Genomic DNA, 20,504 nt, shown 5'->3' on the forward strand with positions numbered 1-20,504 from the left:
AAGTGGCAAAGCAGCTGCTAATTCCATCAATGCATCCACCACAGTCCTGTCAACCTGCCCCGCTCACATCTAAGCAAAAACTCATGCTTCCCCATGCCTCTCTCTGATCTGCCCTCCTTTGGCTGCTGCCCCCCATCTTTCCAGTTATGCCTGTGGGGGGATGTTCTTACAATGAACAAACAAAAAGCAATCGAAAAATACAGCAAATATTTACATTTAAACATTACAGTAAGATACAATGCCATTCATCCCCCTTGAAATACTCCTTGCTTTGAACATACCTATCATCCCATCATTCCTGCTACCTTTTGAGGCACTTATAGAAGTCCTCTTTGAGGTCTTTTTGAGGTATGCAAAAATGCAGTGAATGCTGCTGCACAGTGGCCATTCAAAAGGAATACAGGCTTGTAAAAGTGTCACAGAGTGCCCACATCCACCTTGTTCACCAGATCTGGCACTGTGCAACTTCTGGCTCTTCCTCAAAGTTCAAATGACCACGGGAAGGCAAACACTGAGGCAATCACAAGGGTACAACTAAAGACACTCACAAAAGAGAACTTCCAGAATTGCTTTAGAAAGTGGCAAAACTATGGGGTGTGTTTGAAACGAGGAGGAGTGTTTGCTATCTGAGACTGGGTCTCACTGTGTAGTGTAGGCTGGTCTCACATTCATGGCAATCCTGCTTCCTGTCTCTCAAGTGCTGGGATTACAGGCACACACCACATTTCCAGTCACAAACAGGAGGAGTCTAAAGGGATTAATGGTAATGTGTCTTTTATTGTAATACCTGCATTTTTCAATCACATATCTTTATTTTCCCTACTGTCAGCCTCCTATAAATACACCCACTCTGGCCTTGGGGGTGACCCAACAAGTCTCTTGGTAAGGATGCGACAATATGAAAGGCTGTCAGTGCTGACTGCAGGCTCTGGACCAAGACTGCTGGGGGTTCCACTTTCTGACCCAGCATTCACCAGCTACACAAACTCAGGAAATTTCCAGTCAAACCAAACCACCTGCCACGTTCCAATTCCCAATCCACTGAGACCTGAAAGGACTGCACCTTCCTGCCTCGCACAGGCTGCCTGTCGCCTCCTTTTCTATAAGCCTGGCTAGTGTCCTCCCTAAATTCCCATTATACCTAATTCACCCTTCGTGTTGGACATTTATGTTACTTTATGATATACTGACTTTTAGTTGAATTATTCTTGAAAGCCAAGGCTAACCTATTTATCTCTAAATTCCCTGAGACACGCAACACAGACTTTTAAACTAATGTATATTTATAAGCCAAGCAAGATTAAAATAATTTTATTTAAAAAATCTTTATCAGTATCCCCTCTTCCTTCTCTCAAGTCACAAATGCATGAGCATAAAATTTATATTTTCTAGTATTATTCTTTACATACATCTCCCTAAAGTGCTGAACCCAGAACCTCATGCATGCTAGGCAATAACTCTATTAGTAAGCTACAAACACCCCAATTCCTATTTTCTCTAATATTTTACAGTTTATATCATGAAAAGCAAATGAACAAATCTTTTCTATCTTTAACATGAATTTAGAAGTTTGAGGGCCAGCACTTGCCTGGCAAGCACAAGGTTCTGAGTTCGATTCCCAGTACCCCCAAAAGAAAAATGAGTCTGCAAAACTCAATTTTGCAAAAAAGTCCAAGACATTTCAGCAAAGGTATCAGAAACAAATGTTTCTAGCGAAATCAGAAAAGTCAAAAGAAAAACAATGCACAGCTTAACTTTAGGAGACTGAGGCAGAAGCAGTACTTTACAACCAAGCTACATCCTCAGCCCAATAAGCACTTTTTGAATTGGGGAGGGGGGGTCCTAATCGTTTCACTTTGCATCTCTGCTACTTTCACCAAACCATTCTTCAGTTACTCAATCTTCCTAAAATTGATCCTTATCAAATCACAAGAGCCTTCATTTGCCAATATCACATGAATTCCTCAGCATGGCATTCAAAGCATTCCAATACAAGGACTCTCTCCTCAGGCTTATGCCCATCATTCTAATCATTAGATACACGCTTTGTTTTGGCACTACAAGTCTTTATGTACTTAGGAAATGCCAACCTCCACTGGACTCTAAATTTTTATCTATCCTTCATAATCCAGTGAAAAGTTCATCTTTATCCTACAACTCAACGTAATCTGTGATTTCCAGTATTAGAACTCTCAGAGCATTTTGGAACATTCTTGTGTAATTTAACACACAAAGATCTATAATTAAAATTATTTAATATATGGCATTTACTACCAAATGAATTTCAAATTCCTTGCGAATAGAACTATAAACTTATCTCCCATTATCCACAATATAATGTCTAGCACAGTAACATTCTAGGTCTCCAGGAAATGAGACATGTGTGTCAACACAGCAACAGCAGCAGCCAAATGTGAGTGCCTCACAAATGCCAGGCACTATGCCAAGCACTGTACACATTATTGCATTTTCTCCTCACAGTCTTTCTACAAGAAAGATGACACAGCCTGAGTGTCCATCATCCAAAGTAACTAGGACCAGGGTATTTCAGATTTCAGATTTTTCAATATGCACATACAGTGAAATAAAGAAGCCTGAGGAGGGAACCTAAAACTAAACACAAAATTCACTTATGTTTCATATATACCTTTACACACAGCATGAAGGTAAATGAATGTACCCGCTATTTTTAGTGCACCTGTGTTTGAACTTTGACCTATCACATTAGGTCAAGTGGGTTTTTAACCATAAATCTCCAATGACAATTCAATATTAAAATTAGAACTTTGGTCTGATCCATTTCAGAGATGTCCCATCAAACCCTAGGCGCCAGATGCATTCAAACTAATGTTCCAGGTAAGCAATCGGAACACTGGGGTAAGACTTTATAGGCACCTATCCCTCGGCCAGTTTTCCTCGTCTCAAATTGCAACCAACAATAGATTTCATCAGTATCTCTTCTTCCTTCTTTCAAGTCACAAATGCATGAGCATAAAATTTATATTTTCTAGTATTATTCTTTACATACATCTCCCTGAAGTGCTGGAGATCTTTTGAGAGAGGATTTCTATTAGCACATCAGTGTTTGGTGGTGGGAATCCCAGAAACAGCCCAAGGGCAGCTCTCCCAAGCGGACTGTCCCTGTCGCTTCTCTCAGGAGGACCTCCCATGCAAAAGGATCAGGGCCAAGCTGTATTCACCATCCCACCACTGACCTAGTAGGGCTTTCCTTCTAGCAAATGGTTAATAACAAACATTAAATCATTTGAAAAACCAATCAAATGCTTATTCCACAATTATCATTCAGTCCTCTGAGTAAAAGTGATCACACTTCCATGTGAACGTCTTGCCTGAAGACGAAGGGTATTTTGCACACTAAAAACATAAGTGATGTGCAGATCCATTTCTACTCATCATTCAAGGCAAGCTGCCAGCAATTAGAGGACTTTAAATTCAGTTCACTCCAGCTTTATCTTCTCAAGCATTCATATTTTCTGTTTTGCAACTTCAAAGTAACCTCTGAGACTTCTAAAGATTTTAAAAAGACCTCACAAAAACCCTATATACTTCAAAGGAGAAACATATAACCATTCTGACAAGATAGTACTTCCTTCGGAAAAAAAATGAACCACAATTTTACTAATCTACCTTCAAAGAAATTTATTTTGAAAACCAGCTCATTTTGTCCTCTAATTTTACATTAAAGGAAGACTTTTATAAAATATAAAAGACATGATAAAGCAATTTTCCATCCACCTTCTGAAGGTCAATTTTAACATACTGAAACACTGCAAAATTTATAAGCACAACTTTTCCATTCTAGTGAAAGTGTTCCCTGGACAGTAAGAAGTCTTGCAATGGCAGCAGAGGTAAATATGTCTAAACAATTCAGAATACACACAGTGGTGGAGAAAGGGACATGCAGCGGGCTGGAATCCAGAGTAAATAGAGATGTTCCTTTTACTCATTTATTCTATCTTCAATTTAAATGAGTCCCAAATTTATTTAACAAAAAGCAAATAAAAAAGTAAACAACCAAACATCCTCTGGAGAATTAGTTACATCCAAGCTGACCAAGTCACAAACTTCAAATAAGAGAAAGCTCTGAAAGCTTATGTGACCCAGCCTAGCACTAGGCCAGACTTGTTTCCATCTTGAATGTACAAACATTCCTCAGAATTCATCTCTCAGCCTTTTCTACTTTGGGATGAGATCAAAGGACTGTTTTTAAGTCTTAGCACTCATCATTTTGATTATAATATTAAATGAACTACATAATAAGACTGTCTCAAAAAACAAGTGAACCATACAATGTCACTCAGATTAAATGATGCTACAAGGGTGACAATTATACTATATAGTAGACTGGAAGGTTAAGATATCCAAAAGAGAACCACTCTAGAATTCCTTAAAAATAGCACAAATTTTTCTGCATAGCCTATAATGAGTCAAACAGCTAGAGTTTCAATGATAAACCTATCGTTGGTTGAAAATACCACTAAATCTTTAAAATACACATATAATTCCCTAATCTACCCAACAACACAGCTTAGCCTTGGTTCCCTTAAACTTGCTCAACACACTTACCTACCATTGAGCAAAGTCATCCAAGACAGACTATTTTACGGCAAAGCACTGAATCCCTCACACATACACACAGATGAGTATTTTGCAGAAAGGATGGGATGCGAAAACCAAACATGGTACTGCTGACAACACACACACCAGAGCTTCCCCCACTTCACTTCTCTCATGATCACTCCACAACTCCTGGATGCTCAGCACACTAAAACGATGCAAATTCAAAGTAGTTTCTACTGAACCCCAGTGGCTTTTTCACCATTCTGTGGCTAAAAATCAAAAATCAAATCATCTTCAGTCAGGAACTGTCTGTATGTGGCAAGTTAAAAATGTAAAAGCCTCAACTGAGACCAAAAAAGTAAAGAACTTTGATTAGATATGAAGTGAAGAGGATTCAGTTTCAGGAAAAGGACAGTATCAGTGGGTGAACAGACAGGTCAGATCTTAAGCTTGGGGGGGGGGGTAACATAATTATGTAACATAAAAAGAACATGTATACTACAGCAGAAAGGAGTTCATGGAGATCAATTCCAAGGGGTCTCACAGAGGTTACAAAAGACACCACGTGAGATTCCAGGCTGAGGGTGTAGCTCAGTGGCAGGACACTTGCCTTTCATACACGAAGCCCTGAGTTTAAGCCCTGGCACTGCATAAAAAGAAAAAAAAATGAGATCAAGATTTCTATCACCAGCAGATCCTTAAAAAAGGAGGCCTGCTGCCAGGTCACCTAAGCTAAGACGCAGATGCTGACTCATTGTCACAAGAGGAAAGCAGTTTCCCAAAGACTCACTTTCCACCACAGGAAAATCTATCTCAAGCTAATTTTCAATACGTGCATTCTTGAAGGGCCACAAGTCAACAGAAAGACCGTGAGAAGAACGATAGCCATGAACAAGACCAGAGTTACTCTTTCAAGAAAATGACTAACGAAATAAATGGCATAATAGAAATATTTGCTATCCACTAAGTGCTGTAATGTTTAAAAAAGAAAACTCTTTTAACACATACTGATAGCAATATCAGTGCTCTGAAGTCCAAGATAGCCAGCATTTGCTATCTTTGCCACTTAACTAGATGTCTGATATCAATTAATGTTCCTCATTAAAGCCCAGGATACCTCCTCTGCAAAACAGGGAAAAAGGAATTTCTGTATTTTCTATTGTGCAGGTACTAAACACATGTTAAGATGCAGTCCAGCCAGGCATCGTGATGCACACCTGGTATTCACAGCACTCTGGAAGGCTGAGGTAGGAAGGTCACAAGTTTGATTCCTATTTGGGGAACTTCACGTGATTCTGTCTCAAAATAAAAAAAATGAAAAAAGGGCTGGGACTGTAACTCAGTGCAAAGTCTCTGGATTCCAACCCTAATACATGAGAAAATGGGGGGGGGGGGGGGGACAGAGAGGAGGAGGACAAGGACACCAACAGTCCGAAGGAGGGGGAGGGGCAAGGAGAGGAGGTACTCATCAACTGCTGTGAGAATTTGGGTGTCGATTTTCCCTAATTGTCTTATGCCACTGAAATACAACCTCTGAGATGAAGGATGATATCTCACTTTACATACTGACTCCCAGACTCATTATCCTGGAAGCCCCAACACTTTCATTTCTTAATGCTGATGGCCACAGTGAATAAAGACAGCGCTTTATCTCCAGCACAGCTTTAAAAATTAGGTTAAACCTGTGAGCAGCTTCTTAACCCGAAGTCAGAAAACCATGTTAACTGCTGACTAAGGACTGGCGCCCAGAGCAGTGAAGCTCCACTCCTGCCCCTCCTGACACCCAAAGTGAAACCACACACTGCTTTCTTTGTTTTGCTCCAAGGCCATGTCTCACTTCCCACTCCAACAGAATTATCTCTGAAATGATCATATAACAAATCTGTCACTTAATCTAACTTTTTACTGCACTTGCTGTTTCTGTGAATAGTCTCATTGCATTTTCATCCATTCTGAAGACTTTTAAATATTACCACATTAAAGATAAGCTCCGAGGCATGAAATTAACTAGGTTGCCTTATGTCCTATCTTATCTAATCTTTCCCAAAAATCCTATGACAAAATCAAAGCAATGTCTCCCAAATCACATGGCTAGCCAGTGTTAAAGCCTGGATCTGAATAAAGGCAATCCTGACTCCAGACACTAACCATGATTTTTGGAGGAAAAAAAAAAACCTTGGGGCTGGGGTTGCAGCTCAGTGGTAGATCTTGTGCTTACCACGTGGGAGGCCCTGGGCTCAATCCCCAGCATGCCCTTCCAAAAAAATATTGCATTTTCTGGGTATAAAAATTATGCTTGTTCATTGCCAAAAATGGGGAAAAGACAGAAAAACACACAGAAAATCAGAACTATTTAAACTCCTACCTTCTATCTATAACCATGTCACATCTTAGCGAACATTTTTTTTTTACACAACACAGTATTAAATTTCAGGGAATTTTTTTTTTGTTTGTGGTTGTTTTGTTTTGTTTCTGTGATACTGGGGATTGAATCCAGGGCTTCACACACACTGGGTAAGTGCTCTCCCACTGAGCTACACTCCCAACCATTTTGTGTATTTTATACACAGAATCCTAAAAGAAGAATCATTGGGTCAAAAGTAACATTTCAAGGTTGTTGATACATACACCTAACTTGCCATTCAGAAAAATCACACTATGTAATATACTCCCAATGTATGAATTATATTGTTTTTGTCTTTTAAAGAGCTATTTATTGAAGTAACAGATGTTCAAAAGTTACACTGAAAACTAAAACACAGCCTCGAATTTGGATAACATCCAAAAAATTCTTCAAATAAGCAAATTGTGATTTCTTAGGTACTACTTAAAGGGAACTCTACAACAGGACAAGCAAACTGATCTTATCTTGATAAGGCACCACTAAGTGCCCCAAAGGTGACAGTTACAAGGTTAGGAAGTTGGCCAGCGTGCCCTCAGCTCTGCCTTGCATGGAGACTCCCTTTCTTAGCAATCTCTCCCTCAGTGAAATATGAGATGCTCCAGTAACCTCAACCATGAAGTACAATTCTGTTAAATGAGTCATTCTTCACCACCCTACATCTTTAAAATCTTAAAATAGTTTCACTAAGAACTAAATGTAAAAGGCTAATGGAAGAAAATGGTACAGTTTTAAAAATAAGCAGAATATATGAAATTGTACTCATGAAAACATGAAGTTACATCATGAAGTTACATCAAGTTGCTTAGGTTCAATATTCAAATGCTATCTACTAAACTCTTTAACATTAGCAAATCACATTTTACAGAAATTTGTCTAATTATCAACAATGAAACACAACAAATTATAGATAAAATAATGGGTAGTATGGGTATTAGACCCAGGGCCTTTGCACTGAGCTACATCCCCAGCCCTCTTTAATCTTTTTTATTTTGGTTTGTTTTGTTTTGGAGAGAGGAAGAGTCTTGCTAACAGAGCAAATGTCCACTAAATGTCCAGGCTCAAACTACCCACTGCCTTAGGCTCCCAGAGTGCTGGGATTATAGGCATATGTTACCATGCCCAGCTATAAATTAAAACCAAACTATTACCAACAAATACTTAAGGTTAAGAACCAACCAAGTACCATAATCACAAAGAAACCAGTATGATTATGTGCCTTAAACTTGTATTGCCACTGCCACAAAAAACGAAGCATTCAAATTGCTTATCTACAGTATACTTTTATTATCTTTAACATCTTTACACTTACACTAATTGATCTACCAGCAAGTTTAATAGCTTTCTTCTACAGTCAGCTCTAATCTTTGGCAATGGAAGAACACAACACACTCCATTAAGATCTACTCTCTAAAAGCTGGCTAAGAGACAACAATAGGATGGCCCCTATGCTAACACTATTTTCACCTAATACTTGCACTGCCAACTTCTATCCTTGTATTCAAATTTATCAAGGATATTTGTTGAACTGGGCAAAACATTAGCCATTTCCACCCAACACAGTGGCATAATCTTATAATTCCCACCTACTGGAGAGGCTGAGGCAGGAGTATCACTGGAGGCCAGAACTTTGTGTGCATCACAGGTAACACAGCAAGACTCTTTCTTTAGGAAGAAAAGGTGGAAGAAGAAAAAGGAAGAACTGAAATATGAGTAAGTTTTAGGCAGAGAGAGCAATCAAGAGGCCGCTGAGCTGCATCATAAAGACTATCAGAACTAAGGTGGTAGGGATAGAGATGGAGTGAAACCAACAAATCTGATGGTGCTTGGCAAGGGGTAAAAGTATAACTATACAAGTAAAATAAACCCCAGCGTGCTCTGCAAAAAGAAGTTGGCAAACAGAGATCCATTCCTCCTTCCACCTGGCACTTCTTCTCTTTAGATGTGTTTATTTGTTTTCGTAAGTGCAAAGCTGGGGCTGGAACTCACAAGCCTTACACATGCGAGGCAAACACTTTACCACTGAGCTCTACCAGTCTTTTCTTGCACTGCTTCTTAAAGAGGTGCTTAATGATATTTAAGTAGACAAATTGTGACTATAAATAAAGACATAATTTATGTTACCAAATGTGGCCATGATGGATGGATAGGTTTTTGTTAAGCATTCTCGCTATTTTCCAAAGCAAGTGAAAAGACCAGTACGGAGGAAACACGATATATGAGAACCTTGCTGTGTACATTCTTGTTTATATGCTTCTGTTTCTACAAGCAGTCATAAACATTTTGTAATATTTTCAGGGAAATACAGTAGTCCCCACATATCCCTGATTTTACTTTCCATGGTTTCAGTTATTACCTACAGAGAACTATGCTCCTAAAATATTAAATGGCAAATTCTAGAACTAAACAATTCCTATAGTTTACATTGTTACTTGTATGATGAAATCTCATGCTGTTCCACTCTGTCCCACCTAGGACATAAACCATCCCTAACAGTCCAAAATATCCGCTACCCATCCATTAGTCACTTAGCAGCCATCAACTGTCACAGTGTCATGGGCTCGTATTAACTAATCCCTAAGTAGTGGTCTACCACTACGTTGCTATGTCACAATACCTACATCACTCACTTCCCCTTCATCTGAGCAGTGACATTGTACCACCTCACCTCATCTCATCACAAGGGTGAGTACTGCATGTATGTATGTATGTATGTATGTATGTATGTATAGGAAAAGGAGTACAGACAGGGTTAGGAACTATCCAAGTCTTTGAGAATCCCTAGGGCTCTTGGACGGTATCCCCTATGCTTAAGGGAGGCAAGTACTATACTATTAGCAGAACTCAAATTCATCAAGCATCAGATATTATACCTGAAGAACCTATCTCTCATTGGAAATTGCTGTGTACCAGGAATCATATCTATTTTGTTTACCTTTCTGTTCCCAGTGCTTCAGTGTCTGAAAATTCAATATACAGTCAATAAATACCTGTTAAATACATGCTAGCACTGAGATCTTCAGGCAAAAACACCAGATTTGCTAATACAGAAAGAACTCTGCCCAATATAGCTGCATAAACAGACTATGCCAGGCTGTTAGTTAATCTAACTAAAATAAATTACAATTATGTGATTTTTAATTATTCTAGTTTAATTCCACTAAAATTACATTATAAATGAAATGGTATATTTGTCATAATTAAAATAAGTATGATTCATATGCATAACTCACTTTCAGTTACAATTTCTGCACCAAACATGAAGCCTAAAACTTTACAGCTCACAGCTTACTGAAAGGAGAGAAAAAGCACATGTGCAGACAAATCTCTGATAATTTAGTGCTTTGTTTTAAAAAGTAAAATAAACAAGTTTCTCTAAGTGATTACAGTAATCAATTTTTTTAACTTCCCAAGATATTCTCCATCTTAAATAACGCACCACGTATGACACGTGTGTCATGGAAACCTGACACAAGAGCCCTGCATCCAGGGGCTCCCTCCTCCCTTCAGGCTTTCTAGTCTCCATCCCTGAAGAACACAAGTTACAAATGGTGAATCTGGTTTGTTTTTACAAACTGTAACTGCTTTCATTTAAAACCTTACTATTTCCCCCAATTGAACTAGCATGAAATGGAAGGGAAATGGCAGGCAGGTTCCTGAGAAGGAACAACATCAGATTGACAGAATCAGGCTGCTACTAAGATCACTGCCTTTAAATGTCATATAAAGATGATTCATTTCTCTTTGGACTCAGTCACTATTCCTGTTCCATATTTTTGAAGCAAACTAATTCCCTAACACTATGTCTATAGAGCTGGTCATAATGTCATACAAAACAGATGATTACTCACAAATGAGAAAATTAAGACAGTGCAATTAAATATACACATTTAAACTAAAAATATTTGATTACTGCACACTACAGTAATTTATGCTAAAAGTGAAATTGATTTTAAATGTGATGCAACATCTGTACCACAAAATTATTTTCTGTTTACATAACAAGTCTGAAACTCCATTAAAAGGTTACAGACCCCAACTGGCTTCTGTTGCTGACTAAGCAGATTAAGGCTGTTATGTCAGTGAGCTGCTGGGGGCTTGTATGATACAAGTTAGAGGCACACAAAATGAATACAACTCCAGCTAACCGCTAACAACTCCCAAGTGAGCGTCTCAAAGAGCATCACAGACAGAGAACTTAATACTAACAGTTAACAAAAGCTGGCATTAAGCTATAATAATTGGAACAACATAGTATGAGGAAATAGGCAGAAAAACTAATAGAAAAGCAGTATACAGAAACAATCCACATGTATTTGGTTATCTGATTCACAACAAAGCTGACAGTGCAGTGAAATTAGGAAAGGATAATCTTTCTAATAATTGGTGCTGACTCAACTAAATAACCATCTGGGAGAAAAACTGTATTGTGACTTTCATCTCACATCCTACATTAAAAACAATTCCAGAAGGAATGCAGATTTAAAGACAAGCAATGATGTTTTCATAGCAGACATTATAAGAGATCATCTTTGTGACTTGACAGGTGTGTGTGTGTGTGTGTGTGTGTGATATATAAAGATGCAAAAGACTCTTGGGGATCCAACATGATCTCACGTTTGCCTGGCAGGCACTTACACAGCTGAGCTGAATCCACAGCTATCAAAGACTTTTTAAAGTAGGCAAAAAAAAAAAGTGACGATTAAGAAAATTGTAACAGACTATATTAGATCCAGGCTTCAAAAATTATTTAGTGGGGCCAGGGATTTAGCTCAGCAGTATAAGTGCCTGCCTGGCAAGTATGTCATCACAAGTTCGATCCCTAGTACCCAAAAAAAAAATTATTTAGTGAAGAGGTAACCAGAGAGTAGGAAAAGATATTCATAATGTAAATATCTGAGAAAAATTAGTATATAGAGTTGGAAGTGTAATGCAGTGGTAGGGTGCACCCCAGAACTGAAAAAAAAGAATCCAGAATAAAAGAACCACTAACATTAAAAATGACAAATAACTCAATAGAAAAATGAGCTAATGACATGAACACTCACTTCACTTTCTACAGTCCAGAAATTCCACTCCAAAATATATATACAACAGGATGTTTATATGTTTATCAAAGATATGTGTTGTAATGTTCATTGCAACAGTATTCATAACCACCAAAAACTGTAAACAAACTGTCCACTAACCATAGATAGGTTTGGATATACTGTATTCACACAATAGAATGTTACAGAGCAGGTAAGAGTCAATACTGTGTGTGTGTGTGTGTGTGTGTGAGTGTGTGTGTGTGTGTGATATATAAACAATATGGGTAATTCTTACAGACTGCTTACTTAGTAAAAGAAACTGCAAATGCAAGAGTGCATTCTGTACAATATCAAGCACAGAAATACATGCAAATGCCATCAGAAGTCTAGAAACTAAGAACCTACAAAGGCAACAGAGAAGTCCCTTTGATCCTGATCAAATGCTGAGTACACAGATGGGTTCACTTTGTGAAGTCAGAACCACGCATGCATGATCTGTTCACTTTTGCTGTACCTATCACACATGAACATATTTAAAAAAAAAAATCTTCACCACAAGCCTTGGTGTGAAGAGTAGTCAGGAGTTCAGTCCCCAGCCAATACTGCTGACCCTACCAGCCCTTGTAGCTGCTTACAAACTCCTTCCATTTGCAAGGCGTGCTATAGTTTCAATACAGATTATGTAGCTAGATAAATCAGGGACTTGAAGCCAAAGAAGATGAAATGACAGTGGAAATTCTACAGACTATTTTTGCATACTTCTTTGCATTTCTTAGCTCTCCAGCAGCAGCCAATATCCATCCGAATGGATATCCAGCTGGTCCAATCAAGTCTAAAAGAAATCCAAACATCCCTCAGTCTTCTGGACTGGAGGTCAGATAAAAAAACCCTTGTTTTTTTATCAATTTATCAACTTATCATCATAAGAATCCAAATCTCCTCAAAATATATTATTATGGACATGGAAAACATATCAGGGACAATGCTCATACACACGTAAAAGAAGTCCAAATTACAGGGGCTTCAACAACATAAAGGTTTACTCTTTTCACAAAATGCGAGCTCAAAGAACAGCACTGGTCACGTAACTCAAAGACTGTATACATGGCTGGGGATGTAGCTCAGAGGTACAGTGCCTGCTTAGCATGCCAGTGGCTGGGCTGGATCCCTAGCAACACACACACACACAAAACACACAAATACACACGCACAGTACAAAGGCAAAGCTCTCCGTAAATTTCTTGGTCTTTCTCTGTAGGTCTATAGAATAGCACAACAGCTTACCATGTCTAATTTTCTGAGCAAGAGGAAACACAAATCTGTAAAAGGGGCTTTTTCAAACACTTCATCCAAAACTTCCATCCATCCCTCACTGACCACAGACTATATCACATGAACACCCCACATGGAAAGGAAACTAAGTAATACATTATTTCCCCAAAAATAAGTCCTAGCCAAAAATAAGCTCTGGCAGGATTTTTCAGGAAACTCATAATATAAGCCCTATGCCAAGAACAAGCCCCAATTAAGATGATTAGCCTGTTGCAACACATGTTAATATATAAACATAAATAAACATTAACATTAATACTTCAGTAAGTGATAAAATAAATTATAACTAAGTATTTGCACATACCCAAGCAGGCACCTTTGGATAAGAGGTATGTGCCTACATAAACAGATGAACTCCAGACTCACTGCCAGATGACTACAGTGCAGACACAACACACGAGTAACAATTGTTCTGACAACGAATGGGTGTGGTTGGGTCTAACACAAATCTTCATAATCCAACACATCGTGTGTTGTAATGATGCACTACAAGCAGGCTACAGGAACAAGAGTGGTCATTTAAGGCGAACTCTTATGGCTGAACATGAGAAACTGGGGCCAGTAGAAATGGAGTTGCAAGAAATTCAGGCCAAAATGCGGGATTCGAGGTTTGCAGAGCTGTCTCAGGAGAAAACTGACCTAACTGTATTCGAAGAAATACGTATTTTTGCAAATGAATGTAATTTTTTACATGAATAAATGTAGACTGTTATACATGAATGTAGACTGTAGAATGCATACATTAATGTAGACTGTTGTATATGAAAAAGTAAGATTCCCCCCAAAACAGGCCCTACTGCATCTTTTGGAGATGAAGGTTTTAGTTAGACATACTTGTGCTTTAAAAATTTAAGTTCTATTAGAAAATAAATAAAAATATCACATCTTTTTTTTAGTTTTATACATGGAGTACTATTCAGCAATAAAAAAGGATTGCATCAAGGCTTTTATAGGTAAATGGATGTGACTTAAGACCATACTCATAGCAAAAAATATCAAACTCACCTGTGTAAATACCGTATCTCTCCCTAGTGTAAGAAACTAAAACAGCAAGTAAGATCCAAAATCTACAATAAATGTTGTGTAAGGGTAAGAAACTGCTCAAAGGTGAAAAGTAACTGGGATGGGGAAAGGAGGAACGAAGGGGAAAGGAAAAAGATAAAAATTTGTGTGTATATATATATAGGTAAGATAGCTAAAATAACTGTACTACTAATTCTATTATTTCTTGGAAAAGAACAGTTAATACTCACATGATTAGATCAATTTTGCATGTCTCTATCTGATAATCTAAGCCACCCTTCTGAAGATTACAATATGCAGTACAAAACCATTGTTAAAGTCTATCATCTTGTTTTGAAAGCCTACATTGTTATTGTTTTGGGTTTGTTGTTTTTTGCCTCTTTTGTTTTTTGCTTTTCTAGTTTTTTTTTAAATAAAAAAAAAAAAAAACTACGAAAGTAAATCAAGAGTGAACCTAGACAGGACCCTGCAGATCCTGCTACTGCTATGACATGTATCTGACATGTGTGCTAATACTGAGTATATTTCTTTAACAATTTAAAAGTGTGTATGTTGTGGCACTGGGAGAAATTTTCTGTGCTACAATTTTGGCAGCTGTTTTTCTAAAGCATTTTTCATAACATCTAGCACGGGAAGAAAATATAAAAGTTGACCTAATAACTACACATCATTGACAAGACTGTTCCTCTTTCAATTTTAATCTTCAAAGAAAAAAATTAAAATTACAGCCAGGCATGGTGGCACATGCCTGTAATTCTAGCACGCAGGAGGGTGAGGCTGGAGGATTGTTGTGAATTTGAGACCAGCCTGGGCTCCAAAGTGAGTACAAGGCCAGCCTGAATTGCATAATGAGATCCTGTCTCAAAAAGATGAAAATTAAAAAAAAATTACAGAAGAGTTCAGTAAGGTTTCTAAGATAGTTCTTAGACCTAGTAAGCCAAAAATGAGTAAAAAAAACCAATATTTTAAGTCCTCAATATTTCCTGACAAAATTTTTCAAAATAAACAATTCCAAGTTTGCCTTTTCTAATCCATAATTCATCGTAAATTAACATAACATGGACTATTGCATAAACCCCTATCCCACAGCTATCCCTCAACACACGTGATGGACTGATTTCAGGACCCCCATGAATACCAAAGTCCATGGACGTGCAAACCAACACACATTCCCCATCACTTATACCTCACAAGACATAAGCGTTTCATAAGTAGCTGTTGTACTGTACTGAATATGAAATAAAGAAATGGAGGGAGGCGGCCTGGAATATGTTCAGTACAGATGCAATATTTTTCTTTCAAATAGCTTTAGATCCATAGTTGACTGAATTCACAAATAGGCAACCCTCAGATACAGAGGTCCAATTGTGTCCTCTGTAAAAATTTGTTCCTCTCCTGTGACAAACTTTCCCTTTCATTACAATAGGTGAGAGTAATACTGCAATAAGCCAGTATCTTTCATATCCTTCAGTTTCCCCTTTTTTTCCTTGCATAACTTACATATTTTAATCAAGTGGTCAGCTTGTCTTATGTCTGTCTAAAGTAGTAATTTTTAACTCTATTTCATATTAACTTTTATTTTGTGGATCTGGTATTGAACACAGGCTTTGTGTATGCTAGGAAAGCACTCTACCCTGTGCCACAACCTAGCCCTTGTTAAATTTTTTAAGGGATATGTTCAATTCACTACCTTTTATTTGACAACTCTGTGACATTTTGTCAGATATAATCTCTATTCCTTACTAGTTTGCATTCTCTCTTAACCAACTATTACATTAAAATCTAAACCAAGTAAATGCGACCCACAGGACTGGCTATAAAGCTAAAGCTGCATGAAATATGCACTGAGTACCCAAGGTAATTTGTTAAATCTGTGAGCCAGTTAAGACTCCTCTCCTCTCCCAGAAAAGATAACACGAGGCAAGGCCAGGCCCAGCTGTGATTCCATCTTGTGGCCACCTCAGCCTGAGTCTAAAAGGCCGCTCTTCTACAGCACTGCTCCCTTCTCCAAGGCCCTGTGCATCCCCTTCTAGCTCCCAGAATTTCAGCCAGCTTCGCGCACTGCAAACTCTTCCCTCTAAAATCACAGGTCCTTCCCCGCAACATTTAACCTCCTGGGAACTGGTCTGAGGTAGCGGACTGCTGGAGATCTATCTACCCGTCTAAGATGAGACATAAGCATTTTAAGAACTTCTGCCAGTAACTGTTATTCTTTCCAAGTAGCTGATAAATCAACAATGAAGACTCATCTTGCTAAATAATTTTTCACACAAGCATGAAGAACTACTTACTGCAAATATTAACTAGCTAAAATTATGCTAAAATGTTCAATAAATCAGTACTTTTATACATCAGTACATTTTGAAAAGTTATTAAAAAGTCAGTTACTTTACCCCACCCTTCCCCTTAACACTCACCAAGGTAAGCTGTTAAGGAAGTCACAGACTCAATCCCATGACTCCAGTGGAAGAGGATCCCACATTTCTGCAACACAGTATAATTTATAAATCAAATTATGGCACTAACTACTGGCTGTAAAGAGAGCTAGCTAAACTTACAGGAAAAGATAACGTACAAATTGAACACTGTGGAGCATCCCTGTAATCCTAGCACTCAGCAGGCTGAAACAGGAGGATGAAAAACTGAGGGCCAGCCTGTACTACATAATGAGACCATGTCCTCAGAAGAAGGAAAGGCAAAAAGGCAAAGACAGAGAGGAGAAGAGAGAGAAGACAGGCACACTGCATCACTGATGAGAACGAACTAAAAGGCCTGTTCGTTCCTTAATGATAAACACTACATTCATTTCAGATACAAACATGCCCTTTCACTTATTATGGGTATGAGACACCACAATATAAAACATAACCAGCTTTTTTCCAAAACCTGTTTCCAGGCACAACAAATCTGTATAAGGCCTAGTACTACAGGACTAGTGCCAAGGGAATGTACCTAGATATTATACCTGTGAAAGACACACTGCGTTTACAGTACCCTCATATGGAGAGATGTTGACTAGAGTTTTATTAGATACCTGGGAAAAAGACACCTCAAAGTTTTTAGGAAGAATACTACAAATGCCACTAATACTACTTTCTCACACAAAAACTATGTTTCTTGTAGATTACTTCACTCCTTCGTTTGACAATATTTATGGGTTTCACTCTCAGAATAATGCCGAACATTAAACACCATAAAAGCAAGCCAAAGAATTAGTATGGCCTAGACTCAGATTTTCCAAGTATTAGAGCTGGAAGATCAGTTCTTAAAAGATCTTAACAAGAACTGCAGAGGAACCACAGGCATCAACCGGCCTTGGGCTGATGCATAAAAGGACAGTAATTAATGCTGCCATTTTTGTAAGCAGCAATGGTATTTTTAATGACTGTCACTTTGGAATATGAATATTTAATTAGATTTTATTGTGCAGACACAAGCTTCTTTTGAGACCAGTAAGATTTCTTCCAATGAAGCTTTTTGATTTTGTTTGTTTTAGTTTTGGTTTTGTTTTCTGAAGTGGGGTCATTCAACAATTCTACAGAATATAAGGAGAAAGCATATGCCAAGTCTACTGGAAGCTATCCCCATTCTCAAACAACTCCTGTTCTGTTGCACAGCCACCAAAATTCAAAGGTCACTGGCATCTTTGTGCTCAGGTCCATGGTCCTTACAAGCAAACTTCTGTCCCCATTCCTTCAATGAAATGGGCTGCGACAACTCCGCTGATGGAACTTTGTATCTGAGGGCAGCATGAGCATTACTAAAACGAAGGCCAAGGCATTCATGTACACGTCAACCATAAATTACTGAATCGCTTTTGGGAGATAAAGCAAATTTGTTTACTACAGTATAAAGGAATGATAATCTAGGCAAACAGAGTACCACTGACAGAAACGGGCTTCTGAATTTTTATTGTAATTATCATACTTGTTATAGTATTGTTTTGATGAACGCTCTTCTTGATCTTCTCAGGATTTCTGTCATCCTTGTTCTCTTTCCATAAATCATTCATTATAAATAGTAAAGAAATTTATCCTAGCCTTTTATGCAGTTACAAATCTAAATTACTTCTTAAAGTATAATAAAGAATATACAAAGTTGTGGAATGTTTTTTTTTTTTTTTTTTTTTTAAATAGGTAAGAGCCTAGGGCCCAGGCATATAGCTCAGTGGCCTAAGTGCCTGCCTGGCAAGGGCAAGGTTGTGAGTTCAATCCCTGGTACCAAATAAATAAATAAATAAATAAACCTCCTCATCCGCTGATACACATCTTATTATAACCTGGAATACAAGCAATATTATCTCTATTTATACCCCTTAATACTTTTAAAGCACTCATTTTTAAATAAATTCCCACTACTTTCACATGCTAATGGCAAAGTCCAAAACCTAGGTTAGCACAATAAAAATACTATTAGAGTTGAATAACTAAAAGAATTACTCCCCCAAAATTAGAATTCCCCCCAAAAATCCCATAAGCATCTATGAAATAAAACTTTAGCAGCCAAGTCTTGTATGAACACAAACCATCTAAATTACAATGTTCAAAAATAAAAAGGTTTTGCAAGTACAAAATTAAGAAAGTTTCCTCCTATAACAATTTCTAGGCAAGGTACACACTTCTAGAAAGCTGAGCACACTACTTAAAACTTACTTAACAGCAGTGGATCAAACACCATACTCCTCAAAGAAAACAGCCCAATCTCCTCAGGTCATCGTAAACTTTAATGACCTTAAAGAGAAATACAGCTTCAAGCTGCAAAAAGGATTACAAAGATCACACAGCAGAGACCACACAAATATAGAAATATTGTTGAAAGACAGTATCTTAAGGTCCTGGATTGAATTAAATAAAAAATAAAATAAAAATAATTTTCAAAGATATAAAGTAAAAAAAGGAAAATTATTCCAGATTTTACTGCATAAAATTCAGTAATTCATAAATATATCCAAACCACTACTGCTTTTCACTCATTTAACACCAATTTTTTTTTTGGTTTTACATAACCTTGAAACACTAAGGATACCATATTTTTCATGTCACTAAATGAGCTGAAACTAATTGTTAAGAATCGTCTCAACTCTGCTCCTGTTCAGACTTCCTTCCAGCCTTTCAGGAGGGACACCTAGATACATGAAATCAGTTCTTCACCTGAAGAAGCCCAGCCCTCATTTCAATTACACACAAAAATGATAAAAGAAATAAAGCCAGTACTAAAACCAAACGTTTTCTCTTCCCAGTTCTCTCCTAAGTTCCAACAACTAGGTGACATTGCTATGTAGTTTTTAGGAAATATTCTTAAGCACGTAAGTGCATGAAAATTGCTTCCAAGGGTTGGAGATTTAGCTCAGCAGCATAAATGCCTGCCTGGCAAGCTCAGGGTCATGAGTTCAACACCCAGTACCAAAAAAAAAAGAAAGAAAGAAAATAAATCACTTCTAAGCAGAAGCAGAGTTGAAATGGCAATTAGCTCTGTCCAACTAATTCTGACGTTAGAGATTTCACTAAATAATTCTGGAAAATTAATGAGGCAATTATTTAACAAGCAACACTAAATATATTAATTTATATGCTTTATTGAGCATAACTGAAAAAATTATATATATTTAAGGCATAAAACATCATGTTTTTGGAGGGGGTCAATTCCTAATATGAGAGTCTTACTTAGCAGGCAATTAACATGCTACTATGCAGAAATCTCTTATTACTATTACTTGGGAAAACCTCCAAATGCTGATGATTTATAATAACTAAGGTCCAAGAAGTTTATGGTTAGCCATTACCATATTACCATATGATAAATGAAAAGTTTATATAAACAGAAACAATGTCTGCCCTTCACACACAAATTAAGAGAAAATACAGAATTCTGACAAAATGTTCTCAACAACATTTAATTTCAAAAATAATTCAGGATGATACACATCTGAAATAGAACAGACTTCTTAACTTTTAATTTTTCCCCAACTTCTAAAAAATTTATTCTATATTACCCTTAAATCATTCTTGCTCTTTTATGGTTTTTAATTCCTAACAATATAAATGGTACAACCAGACACAGTGGTGTATACATGTAGTCTGTTTTCCCAAGTGAATCAACAACAGTCAATTTATGTAAATATTTTGTGCAAATAAAAA

The 20,504-nt window shown here is 37.5% G+C and overlaps 1 protein-coding gene across 3 annotated transcripts in view; it reads right to left on the reverse strand.

The window, feature by feature from the left end:
• The window catches only part of Arhgap32 (Rho GTPase activating protein 32), a 291,311-nt gene that overhangs the window by 239,587 nt on the left and 31,220 nt on the right, over window positions 1-20,504 (reverse strand). Inside the window, exon 1 of one of the 3 annotated variants that reach the window (XM_063256065.1) lies at window positions 16,785-16,805. The exons of the other annotated variants lie outside the window; for them this stretch is intronic. The gene's annotated coding sequence lies outside the window, so the exon portion shown is untranslated. Of the gene's footprint in view, window positions 1-16,784; window positions 16,806-20,504 lie in introns of those variants that run through there. 3 annotated transcript variants of the gene reach the window in all.

Source organism: Cavia porcellus, unplaced genomic scaffold, assembly GCF_034190915.1.
Source record: "Cavia porcellus strain 051 isolate PalLab524CR breed Dunkin Hartley unplaced genomic scaffold, mCavPor4.1 scaffold_9, whole genome shotgun sequence".
Classification (NCBI taxonomy): domain Eukaryota; kingdom Metazoa; phylum Chordata; class Mammalia; order Rodentia; family Caviidae; genus Cavia; species Cavia porcellus.